This window comes from Canis aureus, chromosome 5 (assembly GCF_053574225.1).
Source record: "Canis aureus isolate CA01 chromosome 5, VMU_Caureus_v.1.0, whole genome shotgun sequence".
In the NCBI taxonomy this organism is placed as follows: domain Eukaryota; kingdom Metazoa; phylum Chordata; class Mammalia; order Carnivora; family Canidae; genus Canis; species Canis aureus.
In genome coordinates, this window is record NC_135615.1 from 79,420,810 (window position 1) to 79,436,651 (window position 15,842).

The 15,842-nt window shown below is 47.6% G+C and overlaps 1 protein-coding gene across 12 annotated transcripts in view; it reads left to right on the forward strand.

Annotated features, from left to right (window-relative positions):
* The first annotated feature begins 2,449 nt into the window (after window positions 1–2,449).
* PLA2G2C (phospholipase A2 group IIC) overlaps window positions 2,450–15,842 on the forward strand; it is a 90,943-nt gene continuing 77,550 nt past the window's right edge. For 4 of the 12 annotated variants that reach the window (XR_013380645.1, XR_013380646.1, XR_013380653.1 and 1 more), the window contains exons 1-2: window positions 2,576–2,701; window positions 11,102–11,213. The gene's annotated coding sequence lies outside the window, so the exon portion shown is untranslated. Of the gene's footprint in view, window positions 2,702–8,556; window positions 8,707–11,101; window positions 11,214–12,206; window positions 12,427–13,117; window positions 13,284–15,842 lie in introns of those variants that run through there. The other 8 variants (XR_013380656.1, XR_013380649.1, XR_013380655.1 and 5 more) reach the window with 8 other exon arrangements.

Here is a 15,842-nt window from a genome sequence, read left to right on the forward strand (position 1 = left end):
ACCTCAAGGGTGGTAGGAAGCCATCAGAAAGCTTTAAGACAGGAGCTGATGTGATCAGATCTGTTTTGAAACCGTCAGGTAGGTTCCGGGTGAAGATTTGGAGGGAAGGCCATGAATGGCTATGGAGAGGTCACAGGTGGTGGGGAAAGTGCTCAATCGGTATCCTGAATTCATTTTCCAAATCTGTTTCTTGTCCCCCTTCCCCATGGCCACCACCTTGTTTCCTCTCTTTCACAGGTGTAATGGGCCCCTAACTGGACTCCGGGCCTCAGGAAACAGTGCAACTAAAGAAAAGTAAACCTCTTATTCTCCCTGTATCTGCTTCTTGCTCCAGGTCCCTCTGTCTCCACAATATCATTACTGCGTGTTTGTGTGTCATCAAACATTAACATATTTACTGCACATGTATATGTGTCAGGCTCTGTGCAAACTGCTTAGCTGGCATTATCTCCACAAAAATTTTACAAGAAGCCTGCAAGGGAGATGCCCTTGTGCCCCTTGCTATAAAGAGGAAACAGAGCCAAGCGCTCATCTACAACAGGAGAGGCTGGCCTGGGTTGGCCCCCAGGCCCACAGTCCCTTTCTCTATGAAATATGTCTTGCAGGTGTACAAGGAATGGTTTATCCTGGGTCTCAAGGCCCTCAGGGGCTCAATTACTATTGTGGTCTTCATAACTTTTTCCAGAACTTGAGCCCCACTGCTCCCCCAGCCCAAGGTCTTCACATGCTTCTGGAATTCTCTGGCAGAATGGAGATAATCTTCATTTCAGTTCTCTATACTTCATAGTTTCATTCATCCATCCATCCATCCATCATCCATCCATCCATCCATCCAGGAAACATTCATTAGTGCCTACTGTGTGCCATGCCCTACTAAGCTTTGGAACTATACAGATCAAAAAGGCACGTCCCTCAAAGAACCCACAGGCCAGTGCTGTTCTCTGCCCACCAAAGCTATTGATGACAATGCAGAGACTTTAGAAAAATCTGATTTCTGGAATGTGGTAACTCGTCGAAGATTGACAGCCTGAAAACATGCCCAGAAAGCCCTTATTTTTCCTTCTCTGGTAAGGGCTGGGAAAATGCTGCTGATCTATGGGAAAAGAAATCAGCTCAGTGGTTGCTTGCCCCTCATGAGCATCGACAATTAGGTAACATCTTGCAGAGTCTGGGCAGTGTCGTCACAGTTGGATTTCCCCAGGCCCAGGCAGCTTGCTGGGATCTTTCTAGAGGCAGATTGTCACGTCTCCTCTGCCAGCATCAGCTCAGGAGGCATCTCTCAATATCTCGCCCTTCCTGTTGACACTTCTGCCAGTGGGGTGGCGGTAGGACAGGCTCTACCTTCCTGAAGAAGCTATTGAAACAGCTGGCATGTATCCTGTGCCTTCTGGATACCAGGCTCTTCATAGGCCCTGTCTCTACTCCCCACAATGATCCTGAAATGTGTAGGAGACAATTCCCATTTTACAGCTGAAAACATAGAGGCTCGTGGAGGGAGGGCACCTTGCCCAAAATCAGACAGCCAGACAGTGGAGTGCTGGGTGGGACCCAGGTCCCCCTGATGCAAGCCTGTGTTGACTGTTACATACCAAATTGTTTCATAGCCAGGCAGCCCTGCCTGTAAGGGAAGCACTAGACAAAACTGTGATGTCTCCTAAATTTCTGATACCTTTGTTTGTGAGGATTAAGGAGGTCTGGGGGCCTCAGGGATACTACCAGATAGGGTGCTCAGCTAATAAGAAGGTAGTGTCTAAATGTTTGGAAACTGGAATCTATTTGCCTAGGTGAGGTTGTGGTTAGACTTCAGACTGGCCCTCAAAATCCCATTTGATCCCCCTAAATATTTGGAGGATTAGTAGTAGTGTTTCAACTACGCTCAACTGCCACGGTTACTGTAAGAAATACATCCCAAGATTTCACTCATGATACCAGCAATATATCTCTCCTCTTTGATGCCTCCTCCCCTCAAGTCACAGCCTCAGAGCACCCCTGAAGGGGCAAGCATGGGGGCTTAACTCCTTCATAAGGCAGACACCTCTTTGAACACCGGCAAACACTCTCATCTAAGACAAGGCCTGACACGCAGCAGGTTCTTAGTAGATTTTGCCCCAAAAAAGAAGAAAGAAAGAAAAGAGAAAAATGGGGGGTGGGGGTAGGGGTAGGGGTGGGGAGGATGGCAGGCAGGAGGGAAAGTATGAAGGCAGGAAGGAAAGATGATGTACAGACGGGAAGCAAGAGCTTTGCCCAGGTGTCTGAGGGGCTCTGAGCAGATGCTCCAGGTGAACCAGCCAGACGGGCCTGTGCTATACTTGGCCTCCACCTACACACTTTTGCTTCCGGCTGGCTGGCCTGTCTCAAAGATAAAGAGCTCTTTCCCAGACGGGGAAGGCAGTCCTGGCTGCCCTCCGCAGGGACACAGACACTGCTGCACACCAGCCACGGCCCCACTGAGCCCTGGCTGCCCATGCGGGGCTGTGGGGGCTGCCGTTGTGCCTCACAAGCGACTTCTTCCAATCCCGGGTGTCCATTTGCCCTTTCCTGATGGAAGCGACTTTGTCTGGCAGACAGGCATCGCTGGGTGTTGCCATGGTGATGACTATGATGTCACCAGGGAGTAAATCAAATTGCAGGTCTCACAGTTGAGCACTTCTGTGTCTGGAGGGTGTTAGGAACAGAAGAGCTGAGGCAGGGAAGCCATAAGGTAGGTCTGTAGTGTGACTGTCTCCCACCCCACACTGCACCCACCCCCGCTTTGTCTCCTGAGATGAGACTCGTGTGTTTATTCACTTATGCAAATAACTTTTGAGCACCTACTATGTGTCAGGCACCAAGATAGACACTGGGGGTGGATCTTGGGATAAGAAGACAATGTGGTCCTGTATGGTTGCACACCTCACAGTCTAGTGGGAGAGATGGGCACACAAGAAAGTACACAATAACACATCACTACCATTGTGATTCATGCTGGGAAGGAAAATGCTGGGAGTGTGTTAGTTTGCTTGGGCTGCCATAACAAAGTTCCACAGATTGGGTGGCTCAAACAACAGAAATTTATTTTGTCACAGTTCTGGAGGCTAGAAGTCCAAGATTCAGATACAGGCAGGGTGGGTTTCTTCTGACGGCTCTCCTTGGCTGATATATGGCCATCTTCTCCCTGTGTCCTCCTGTGGTCTTCCCTCTGTGTGATTGTCCTAATTTGCTCTTCTTATAAGAATAGCAATCATTGGGAAGGGCCCACCCTAATAACCTCATTTTAACTCAGTTTCGTCTTTAAAGATCCTCTCGGCAAATACAGTCACATTGTGAAGTGCTGGGGTTTGGGACTTCAGTACCTGAATCTCAGCCCATCACAGGGAGTTAGAAAATGTCTAAGAGAAGATCAAAGGTCACAGGGTGGAAGAGGGAAAAGATGACCTCCCTGAAGAAATGGCACTTCCATTGGGAATTGGAGAACTGGAAGGGTTTCCAGAAGGGCAGGTGGGGGAAGACAGAGGGGAGCTTCTAGGTGCAGGAAACAAGTGGAAAGGCCAAGAGCATGGGGTGCCTGGCTCGCTCAGTTGGCTAAGTGTCTGACTTTTGGTTTTGGCTCAGATCATGACCTCATGGATTGTGAGATGGAGCCCTGGGTGAGGCTCTGGGCCTTGCGCTCAGTGGTGAGTCTGCTTGAAAGATTCTTTCCCTCTGCCCCCCTCCCCCCCTGTGCTCTTTCTCTCTTTCTCTCTCTCAAATAAATAAATCTCAAAAAATAAAATAAAAGAAAGGCCAAGAGCAGACAAGTGTCCTGATGAGTTCAAGGAGTTAAAAGACCAGTGTAGCTGGAGGAGAGTGAGTCTGGGTGAATGGTACAAAAGGTAGGAGGGTGCTAGATCACACTGCACACATTGCAGGCAACAGGAAGAATCTGGACTTCATCCTATGAGCAATGGGAAGCCATCAATGGATTTCAAACAGAAGAGCAACTTGATCAGAATGGTGTGTGTGTGTGTGTGTTTTTTTTAAGAAGATATCTCTTCCAGAGGTTTTGGGAGGACGCCCATTACAGAGGCTATCATAGTAGCCCAGGTGTGGTAGTTTGTATCATTTGCCTTCAATTCCTCTTCCCTTCCTGGCCCTTAGGTGGTTTCCCTTTTGTGAGAGAAGTAATATTTTTCTGCCTCCTTATCTTTGGGCTTAACTGCATGTCTTTTTCAATAGAGTATAACACAAGCAGGGGCTTTTACTTGCAAGGTTTGGCTTACACTCTTATGCATCTGCTACCTGCCATGAGAATCTGCCCTGGGAAGCTGCTGTTCACTGGGAAATGAGGAGACCTATAGAGAAGACCAGAACCTGACCTGTAGCCTGAGCAAGTACTGTCCCAAATGACTCATAAGCCTGTCATCAAGAAAAATGGGTGTTGTGGCCAACCACTGAGATGGGGAGGTCGTTTGTTATACAGCATTATCATGGCAATAGCTGGCTAATATACTTAGCAAAAGATGAGGTTGGCTTGAATTAAGGTGATGACAATGCGACTGGAGAGAAGTAGGCAGATTCAAGATATATTTTGTTGTTGTCAACATACAAGTGGCATTGAAATCCTGGGATAGATCCACCCGGAATGAAGTGTGGAACGAGGAAATGGGACCAGGGATAACTCTTGAGATATCCCACCAACAAATGAGCAGTGCGGGGGCTGCCATAGCAGAACACCCAAGTCTGGGTAGTTTAAACCACAGAAATGTATTTTCTCACAATTCTGGAAACTGGAAGATCAAGGTACCCACAGGTTGGTTTCTGGTGAGACCTCTCTGCTTGCAAATGGCTGCCTGGCAGCAGTGTCCTCATATGGCTTTTCCTCTTATAAGGATAGTAGTCCTATTGATTTAGGGCCCCACCCTTATGATTTAGCCTTAATTATTTCCTTGAAGGCCCTATCTCCAAACATAGTCACAATGGGGGTTAGGCCTTCAACCTACATATTTTGAGGGGGGCACAATTCAATCCATAACAGGTGGCATCTCCTAAGTGCCAAGTACTGGATACAAAACAAAAGCTGCAAGACTTCTGAGGATTTAGATGGGGAAATCACATAGCACCATATCCAGCAAGGCGTAGGGATAGCTCAGATTTGAGGGGGCAGGAGAAATAGGTTCTTGATGGGAGGAATGGCAAAGCCATGTCTGCAGAAGGGTGCACAGGAGGAAGGGATCATCTGCCCAATTTTGAAAGCAAGCATCACAGAGGCTTTGAGGATAAATGAGTAGGAAACTTCAGAATTTCCCCTGGTCCTCTGGTCACCACCAAGGGACCTGAAAGTTATCTGGAGGTAGAGCCACCTGGAGACCAAGACACTCCCAGGAAAGTCTCCTTTCCCCATTCCTGCAGTCTAGCTAGGTTTTTGAGAATATCCATGCTGGAACCCCCCTCATTTGACAGCTCTGATAGGGACCTAGAATTGCCTGGAGTGTTAAGATGATAGACCCCTTAGCATCCTCTAAAGACCATGAGGCAGATGGCATTGGCCAAGAGGTGAACACAGAACTCAGGATTCTCCTGGAACTCAGATCTACAAGGAAGTCATATGAAAACAGTGATGGGGTCAACATGACTCACTCACAAGGCCCTGACCAGGCTTATACTTTAGCTCCTGCTGCTTGGATTCTTGCTCCCTTGTTTTTGTTTTGTTTTGTTTTGAGATCTGATTTGTTTTGTTTCAGTTTTTCCTTTGATCTGTAAGCTTTCCCAAATCTCCCCAATAAATTTCTTTTCTTTTCTTTTTTTTTTTTTTTTTGCGTAAGTAAGCCTGTGTGGTTTTCTGTTCCATGCAGTCAAAGATCCCTAACATCAGTCTTGAATGCAGAAATCTGACATGGTGGTATTTGCCATGGTGGCATAAAGAAGCTCTGGCTCAGAAAAGGGAGTTACATAAAGGGGAGTCCAACAACCCTGTGGGGAGGGGGATGTTGACCTTGTTTAGAGGCATTGCTTGTCATTCTCCCTTGCGATATCCTGATTATATGAGGATGAGACAGACTTCTCAGCTTGCCCTGAATTTCTTGTCTGTCCATTCTGGGTTGCCTCAGAGGACACTGCCATAGGGAGAAGGTTTCTGGACCCTGTATGGCAGCAGCAAATACTGGAAGGAATTAGAGCTTTGAGCAAAGGCACAGCCACTGGCGGCCCTCCTGATGGTCACTCTGGTAGAGCAGTGTACCCAAAACCACTGCTGGGGACCCAGGGGGGTATCGGTGAAGAGAGAATTGGGTGACTTTTTCAGGGCGATGGGAAGAAGGGGCATCAGTTACCAGGGACCCCAGATTCCACAATTTGCTGGCTGTGTGACCTTGGGTCAGTTTCCTCATTCATCAAATTGAGAGAAACAATAACCCTACCACATACAGGTTTGTTGGGGGAATTAATTATGTGCACACCAGTCAGAGTTTTCTGGATACACATCCAGAGTTTTATGGATACATCTATCACTGGTGGAGCATTATGTAATTTCAATTGCTACACAAATAAGCACACTTTAATAGTGTGTGTTTATTTCTATGAACATCAACATGAATAATGAGCATCCTATAACGGCAATTTTGTGCCTATTATTCTTCAGGACGACACCAAGTTAAAAGTTAATCACTTTCAAGAAAAGTATTAACTAAATAATAGGACAGGTGGTAAAAGCATGTGGCAATTAGCTTCGGGCATGGTGCTTACGGACACGAGTCTGCTGAGAGTGCTAGGACAATGGGAAGCAAGGCCTGGCTGGATCTGGGTCCACTGGGGTCAGAGAGTTGGAGATCCCCGTGGAATATTCTGTCTCCGGCAATGGTGAGGGGGTGTCTGAAGCACCCAGTGAACAGGGCCTTCTGGACTGGACTTCTGTCCACCTCCTGATGCCATAAGGATGGTGCCTGCTGTGCCTTAGGGAGACGAACTCTTGTCACTTGCCCCCGGGGACAAGCCATGCTGTGGCTTTGGGGGCAGAGGAGGGTAGCTCCCATCTGTTCTCCTTGTGTCTCTGAGCTGATTCCTTCTTTCAAATTGGGCATAGGTAGGAACCATGGGTTCAGTCAGGGATGAGTTCAAATCCTGGCTCTGCCATTCCTTGCCTCTGAGGCGTTGGTAAGTCTCCTGCTCTCAGCCTCAGCTTCCTTATCTGTAAAATGGGGGCTGGAGGAAACTTTGGAAAATTTGTACCCCATTTAATTCCCAAAAAGACTTGATGTGGCAGCTGGTAGGGAACAGAATGGCCTGGTGAGCTCCTGCAGCTGCTGAAGGGACGAGATGAGACACCCCAGGAGGGCACCCAGTACAGGGCTCTATAGATACGCGCTTCCTTCCATGGCTAATACAAGGCCTCAATTTGTCCATCTGTGGGAGGGAGGGACGGAGGGGCGGTGGGAAGGCTGGATGGCACCCTCTCCATGATTTCTCCCAGCTCAAAGCCACCCTCTTCTCTGTGCTAGGCTTTGTTCTGCTGTGAACAAAATTGGGAAACAGGATCAGTGTTGTATGTCTTCCTTTCCCTGTTCCCCGCATCCGTCTCAGGGCAGGGGTCTAGAACTTTTCTAGACCTTAGACCCTCCACTCAGCCATGAACCTGTCTGTGTTCCTTAATCTGTGTGCCTCAGTTTCCTTACCTACAAAATGGGAATAAAAATTACGACTCTTATTCCTCATCAATAAGATGAGGGATGCAAGAGGTGCCAGAGGGTTCCCAGCACATAGTAGGTCCTGTCCCTTCCCTTCCCAGCAGAAACGCAGCGTGTTGTGTCCCAAAATTACATTCTACAACCTAATTTGGCCCTCAGTGACAATTCCAGGTCCTTCTCTCCCTCCCTCCATCTCTCACTGTTACTCTTGCTCGCTCTGGCCTCTTTCCCCTCCCTCCCCCTGCTCCCTGCTGTGGATCCTGCTGGAGGTGAATGAAGACAGGAAATCGCTGTGTCTGTGTGTCCAGGGCCCTTGGATGACAGTGGGACTGGGGTGAGGGGCAGCTGGCTCAGGAACAGCGTCCTGAGCGGAGGGCCTTGGCATGACGAGCAAACGCATCAGTACTGATGGGGTCCATATGGGCCTGTGAACTCAGCCATTGCCCTCCTGTCAGTGAACGATGATGAGCAGTGTCTGAGCAGTGCGCTGCCCCAAGGTGAGTGAGCAGGAAAAGCAAGGGTGCGTCATAAAGATTTGCAACAATAGCTGTCACTTACTGAGTCCTTTAGCCTGGTTATTCTAACCACTTTGCATGCATTACTTTCTTGCATCTTGATCTTTGCTTTTTAAGAGCATATGCTAATATTAATAAAGATTGTAACCACCATTATCCTGCTCTAGGCACTGTGTTGAGCACAGTACACATGTTGTCTCAGTCATTGCCCCACAACCCTGTGTGAGGCTCGTACTGTTGTATCCCCATCTTACAGATGAGGGGACTAAGGTTCAGATAAGTTCCTGGTGCTAGAACAGAGCTTCTCACACTTTCGTGTACATGCAAAACAGCTGACAATGTTGTCCTATTCCAGATTGTTCAGGTCTGGAGTGGAGCCTGAGATTCCACCACTTTTCTAACAGGCCCCTGGGTGATGCAGATGCTTCTGGTCCTGACCACACTGGAGTAGGGAGATGTGAGATCACCCCACCAGAAAGTGACTGACCTGGGATCTGAACACACACCCTAATCAACTGTGGGGCTTAGACTTTGAAAAGCACCGTTGTGAGAAGGTATGAGAGGACAGAGAAAGGAGGGACTGTTTCTGACCAGAGGGTTGAAGGAAGGCTGCATGGAAGAGGTAGTTTGAGTAGGGCCTTCAAGGATGGGTGGGACTTTGAAGAGATGGAAGGGAAGGGGCATCTCGGGTCATGCACAAAATCACAGAGCAAGGAAAGAATGGGATGTGTTTGGGGGATACTGTTGTTGAAGCATAGGGTAGGTAGGGTAGGTTATGGATTGAATTGGGCCCCTTACCCTAATTATAGGTTGATGTCATAACCTAGCATCTCAAAATTGGACTTTCATTGGAAATGGGGTCATTCCTGATACAAGAAGAGATCATGCTGGAGTTGAGTGGCCCTCTAATGCCATATGATATGGTGTCCTTAGAAAAAGGGAAGATTTAGGAGCATGTGGGTGGCTCAGTGGTTGAATGTCTGCCTTTGGCTCAGGGCTTGATCCCGGAGTCCTGGGATCTAGTCCTGCATCAGGCTCCCCGCAGGGACGCTGCTTCTCCCTCTGTCTGTGTCTCTGCCTCTGCCTCTCTCTCTTTGTCTCTCATGAGTAAATAAATAAAATCTTTTGAAAAAGGGGTGGGGGGAGATGTAAACACAAAGCCATGCATTGGGAGAATGCCTTGTGAAAAGGAAAGTCACACCTCTACCAGCCAAGGAGCCACCAGACACTGGGAGGAGGGCCTGGAACTGATCTTTCCCTAAGGCCCTCTAGGGAGCATGGCCTTGGGGACACCTTGATCTTGGACTTCTCTCCCGGAGCAGTGAGACAATACATTTCTGTTGTTTAAACTGCTCTGCTTGTGGCACTTTGTTCTGGCAGCCCTAGTGAAGAAATACAGTGTATCTATTCTGAGTGTGTTGGCAGATAGCCTTGAGGAAGAAAAATGCTTTTTGCACCTAGGAATTGTACTTTTAAACCCAAAAAATCCCTCGTCCCAAGGGGAAATAGGTAGGAGGATGGATAACTGGTTCAAGAGGGGTCTCTTCCCCACTGCCTGGGACCTGGTTAAAAGCACATGCACATGTGTACACACAAAACTAAGTTAAGGCCTAACTCGAAGAGTTTCTAAGTACTGATTTCGGTCTTTTTTATCCCCTGAGAAGGTTATAGGGGAGAAAATGGGGCAGAAATGACCAGGCATTGAGTCTTATTGTGTGAGGCATTCTCTATGCTTTAATTCTATCCCCACTGAACTCTTGGAAGGAAGAGCACATTATCCTCATTTCACAGAGGATGAGACTGAGGGTCAAAGAGTTTGGGTCACTTACCCAAGGACCCAATGACTGGAGATAGCACCATAGACATTGGGACCCAATGGTCTAACTCCTCCCATCCTCCTGCCATTATGGAATATGTAACAACAGGGAAAAGTGACCTAGAGCTGGGCTGCAGTTTGAGGAAGGGAATGAATCCCCGATCAGGAGATTGGCAAAAAGATCTGCCTACAGAATTCTTACCATATGAGGTAACGGCCCCCTTATTGTTCAAGCTACCTCTAGTTGCACCGTCTGTTGTTTGCAATCAGAGGCATCCTAACAGAATCAGCTGTTAAAATGAGCCAGGTCTTTAGGTCCAAGATATATCATAAGTGCTGCACATCAAGAGGAGCTAATAAACAATACGCTTGTTTCCCTACCCACGTTCTGAACCAACGAGAAATGAGAATGAGAGAAAGGCAGATGGGTCCTCAAAACATTGCCTTTACCAAAGATAAAGCTGTTATTGGAGAACATGCCTCTGTGTGCGGGAGGGTGGGCTGCCTTATGTTACACCGGAACAGGCAGACTGGCCCTTCCTCCTGGGGTGTAGGCAGCTTTGGGCCATGGCAGGGACTGTGAGAACCAAGCAGAACCTGGCTCCCCACGGAGAGAGTGGGGAGGAAGATTCTGGTCTTCTGTTGCCAAGTTCCTTATCCCGGACCCACCAATGAGGTAGGTCACTCAGTGGGACAGGCCTATAAGGGGATTGGAGAGAGTGAGTGGCATCTAGAGTGTTGCTTCTGGAAGATTCATCAGGAGTGTGTGTGTGTGTGGGGAGAATGTTCTTCTAGAAGGGTAAAATTAAAAGATTGGGGAGAGAGGAAAAAAGAGAGAGAGATGGGGGAGGGATAAGTAATTATATAATATGAACTTATTTTTGTTTAAAAAATGAGAAAGATCTAAACATGTACATTTGTGTGAGCACAGACAGGAATGCCCCGAGGGCTGAGGGTGGAGAAGGGAGGGAAAGATGGTAAGTGGGAATAAGAGACAATGAGGTACAGGGTCCCCACCCACAGGGTGCTTCCATTCCTTTCCGCAAGCTCAGACAACATTCTAGATCTCATCTTGAAAGTGAGATAGGGTCATGGGTTCAGTGTGGAACTGGAATTGTGCAAACTGTTCACAGGAGGTTGAAGAAATCAGAGGAGTATTCACAGTGGAGATGAACACTGACCGGGAGGCTGAGACCAGAGGTTCTCAAAAAGAGGCCCCTAGATCAGCAGCATCCCTGTTACCAGGTAACTTATTACTAATACAAATTCTTGGGCCCCATCCCAGATCTGCTGAGTCAGAAACTTGGGGAAAGTCTTAACTAGCCCGAGGTGACCCTAATGCTTGCTAAAATTTGAGAACCACTGGTGTAGATGATGCACCTTTGTAGTCAGATCACCTGGGTTTAATCCTGGCTCTGGTTCTTAGTACGTCTGTGACCCTGAGCAACTCAAGTAACTTCTGTGAATCTCAAGTTCCTCATGGTGGAAAATAGGAATATTGTCGTATTTTATGCAATGATTGTTACGAGGTATATGTGAGGCACCATTCTTGATACTGAGGTTCAGAGTCGAACAGTCCTGACCTCTGACTTCAAAGAGCTAGCAGTCTCTTGTTGTAATAAAAGCCAATATTTATTGAACACCTGTTAGGTGCCAGACATTATGCTGAGTGCTGTATGTGTATTATGGCATTTATTTCTGAGAATAGTCCTATGAGGAAGGAAGGGTCATTATCTTCATTTTCAGATGGGGCTAAGTGACCAGGAAAAATGCACATGACCACTGAGGGTGGGTAGCTGAGAGCCAAAGATAGGCTGTCTGGCTCCAAAGGCCAAGACAGAGCAAGGGGAATGGAAGTCCAGACCGAAGGCCCTCTTTCCCACAGAAGAGGGACCAGGGCCACAAGAGAGGCCCACATAAATGTGAGAAGAGCTTTATCAGTATCCCTCCTTGGCTACTCCTAAACCCAAGTTTGGGGGTAAATTTGCATTACTTTCCATTTCAAAGGATCTACATTTTCAAAATGTTAAAGTTTTCAGCTCAAGGTCCTTGCCAGAATTCTAGAACAACGATTTAGGACTAGTGGCATGAAAACATTGTCATGCCAAACCATTGCCACCATATTGAACTATTGGTCTCATGTTTACCTCTGGTCAATCTCTAATTGTTCTCTCCTCACTTCTCCTGCCTCTTCTTGGGTTCTTATCTGCTCTTCTTTGACCTGCTCTGTGTCCCCAGAGGCTGACCACTCCACACCCACCAGTCAGCTGCTCTTAGCCTCTAGCTTCCAAGCCAGAGGTACCAAGAGGGGACTAGAAAGGAAGAAGAAAGAGAAATGAGGTCTCTATCCTCCACACTCCGGTTGTGAGTGTGTCAGTGGCTGCTTTTCTCTGTACCACAGCCCCCGCGGAGCTCCTTCGTCCATGACCTCTTCTCTTGTCCCTCAAGATCTGGAATAGTAAGAGCATTCTGCTATTGGGTATTCTGTCCCTTGGGTGCTTCACCATCCTTTATAGCTTTCCTTAATCCTGCCTACGCCTCATAAACAGTCTCCTTATTGCATTCTCTTCCTGGTAAACCTTTTGAGCATTCCATCTGTTTCCTGAGTGGGACTCTTGCTGATACAGAGAGTTGCACCAACAATGGCTAGTGTTTATGGGGTGCTTTCTCTTGTGTGGTCTTCTAAGAGCTTCACATGCTTTAGATCATTTAATCTTCTTGGTGTAGTGGGTGCTATCTGGCATTATTCTTGAATGAACGCTAGTTACCTTTGGCCAATGAACTTGAGGCACGGTTCCAGGCATGGTAAATCAAACAGAAGCTCCTACAGTGGTATGTGACTTTCATTACCATGCACAGAAGCTGATGTTACAAAGGCCTGGCGCCTCTGTCAGTGACAACCTCCTGTCAGAGTTTATTTTTCCTCCCCCAGCTCTTGGAGCTTTGGAACTGTTTCTTATGCTGCTGGGTCCCTCCAAGCACCCAGCACAGGCCAAGAGGCTGGCAGCAGATGCGCCACGAGCTCCTGGGGACTGATTGATTGGCTGATACCGTGTGGCTGAATGAGTGGATGCTTTCAGAGCAGCTGCTGCCAGGGGAAAATTCTAAGTGCAAAATATTATTATTAATTATCACGATTGCTCTTTCAGCTGTAGGCACAGTGTCTGCTTAGAAGGAAGAGATAAGGAATTCCTGCCAAAGCAAGAGGACTGATTAATGCTGATGGATTTTGTCCTCTGAGAGGAGGCTGCAGAGTGTTTTTATTTTCTTTTTAACGACTTCTAGACTGAAGTTAATAAAAAACAAAAAAACCAATCCTGGATTTGAGGCCTGATTAGGCCCAAGCCTGTGTGACCTTGAGTGAATTACTTAGCCTTTCTGTGCCTCAGAGCCTTCATTGATTAAATAAGTTAGGACTAAGTAATGTCTAGTCATCCAGCAGTTCTCCAAAGATGCTAGGCAGTGCAACACCAGGCCCCCGTTGATTGGCTGTGCTCATCCATCCTTTCTTCTGTCAATGGGGCACTCTCAAATGCCATGCCCCTGCCTCCTGGCCTCCCCAAGACCTGAGAGTTGAATGTGTCCTCCTTTCATTGTTGTGAGAGTCATGAGCACGGTGGGGAGAACGGACGGAGGTTAAAGGGCTCATACAGAGTCCCTTCCTCTTCCTCTTTCTCCTCCTTCTTCATGGTCACAATAAGAGCCAGAACAGCTCCAGCTACCACTGTTGGAGGCTTTCCATGGTGCCCATCGCTGTTATCGGCACTGCATAGAAATGAATCCTTTTAATCCTCATGACACCTCGATGAGGGGTGTGCTATTAATGCCCTTTCTTTACTGATAAGGATATGGGGGCACAGAGACTTTCAATCAGGTCACACAGCTAGAAGTAGCATCTGACTTCAGAACTGGAAGGACCCTTAGGGCCTGCCTAGCCTGAGTTCAACCCTGCCTGCACATTGGAATCACCTGGGGAGTCTGAAAAATGCTGGTGCCTGGGTCCTACCCAGGAGTTCTGAGTTGGTTTGGGGCGCAGCTGGGTTCTGGGTTTTTTAAATCTCCCCCAGATGATTCTAACATGAAGTATAGTTTGAGAAGCACAGATTTCATCTAATAAACTATTTGCAGATGTGGGTGTTGAGGCTCAAGGAAGGGAAGTTGTCTTCCCTGAGTTTCTCTGCCCCACGATCCTCTAGGTAGGAGGACAGAAGTGATGCCAGAGGTAGGAGCTGATCCCGTTCTCTGAAGCCCCTCACAGCCACCATCTCCAAATCTCCACAGGGTATCACGGGGGTGGTCTCCACTACCCTCTCCCACCAGGCTGGCATCATCCAAGCTTTGAGGTAACCAGCAACCCCATGGAAGGGGCGGAGGTGGAGGAGATTAGAAATGGAGACCTTGCGGGAGTCAGCCCTGGGGACTTAATTACCCTTCACCTTGTCCTGAGCCTTTGTTTTCATCCTCACTCAGCACATGATTTCCTGATCAGAGTCCTCACAGGCTTGAACTGGTGGGGATCACCAGCATCCGTCCCATACTGAGCACGGATGCCCAGCACACTGATCCCAGGTGGCAACAGCCTCAGAGCTTGGACCAAAACAAAATCCTAAAAGCAGCTGCCTAACAGGTGCTTCCTATGACCCAGACACCATGAATATTATTTCATTTAAGCCTCACAAATATGAGTGGAAAGTATTATGAATCCTACATTTCACTTGTAAGAACAGAGGCCTAGAAGAGTTAAATGATTTTTCCAGGGTACATTAGCTAGTAAATGACAGAGGGATATTTGAACACAGGTCACCTGTCAATGTTAGCTTAAATTCCACCTCCTCCAGGAAACCTTCCCTGAAAACCAAGACAGGCTAGAACAGATCCTTGTATTATGCTCCATCTTCTCTATATGTTACTTATCTCCTGTTATCATTAAGTATTCATCAGTGCTGTTGTTCAAGGAGGCTTTGTCTCTCCCACTAGACTGTCAGCGGGGCTGTTCTTGGTCAACCCCCTCCCCATATCCCCAGTTCCTGAGGATTCTTCCAGAGGTCTGCTTAGCCATCCCCAGTGTGATTTTTCATCCTCATGGTCACAAGATGGCCACATCACCTTGACATGCGTAGTCTAAGGTTACTGGCAGGAAGATGAGGATGAGAGCGTGAGGGTAAGAGGGGCCAAATGCAAAGAGCCAGGTGGGTCTGACCCTTAAACGCAAAGAGCCAGGTGGGTCTGACCCTTAATCAGGAAAGCTTCTTCTAGAAGCCCACACTCTGGAACTCAGCTTGCATCTCATTGGTCCAAGCCAGGTCACATGGCACCTAAGCTTCAGAGGAGCCTGGGGAGGTGACTATTTTTAATTAAACGTATTGCCCAGTAGGGATTCTGTTAGAAAGGAAGATGGGAGGGACGGATATTGAATAGGCCACTAACAATATCTGTCACATAGGCTCTGTGCTGGGCATGCAGAGTATGAAGATGTACAACATATGGTCCCTTCCCACCATGGGGCATACTGCCTGGTAGGCGAGCCTGACACAAAAACAACCTTCTATGGTACAACGGATATATTGTTAGAAGAGTGGTGGAAGCACAGTAAAGTAGGGATGGAGTATGCACACTACCTGGGGGAGCTGGGTTGGTATCACAAAGATGACATTTTGACATTTGAGATAGATGACAGTGAGACAATAGTTTACCATGTAAATAGAGTGGGGGCTTAGGCTTTCAAAAGCTGGTCTCAAACTTCCTGTTAGTTCTAGCTCTTGGGACCATTCTATTCTGAATGCTTCAGACCCACACATGACTAGCTCTATATTTTTGCTCTTTGAGACAGGTCTTGAGGATGAGTAGGAGTTTGGTAGACAAACAGTAAAAGCC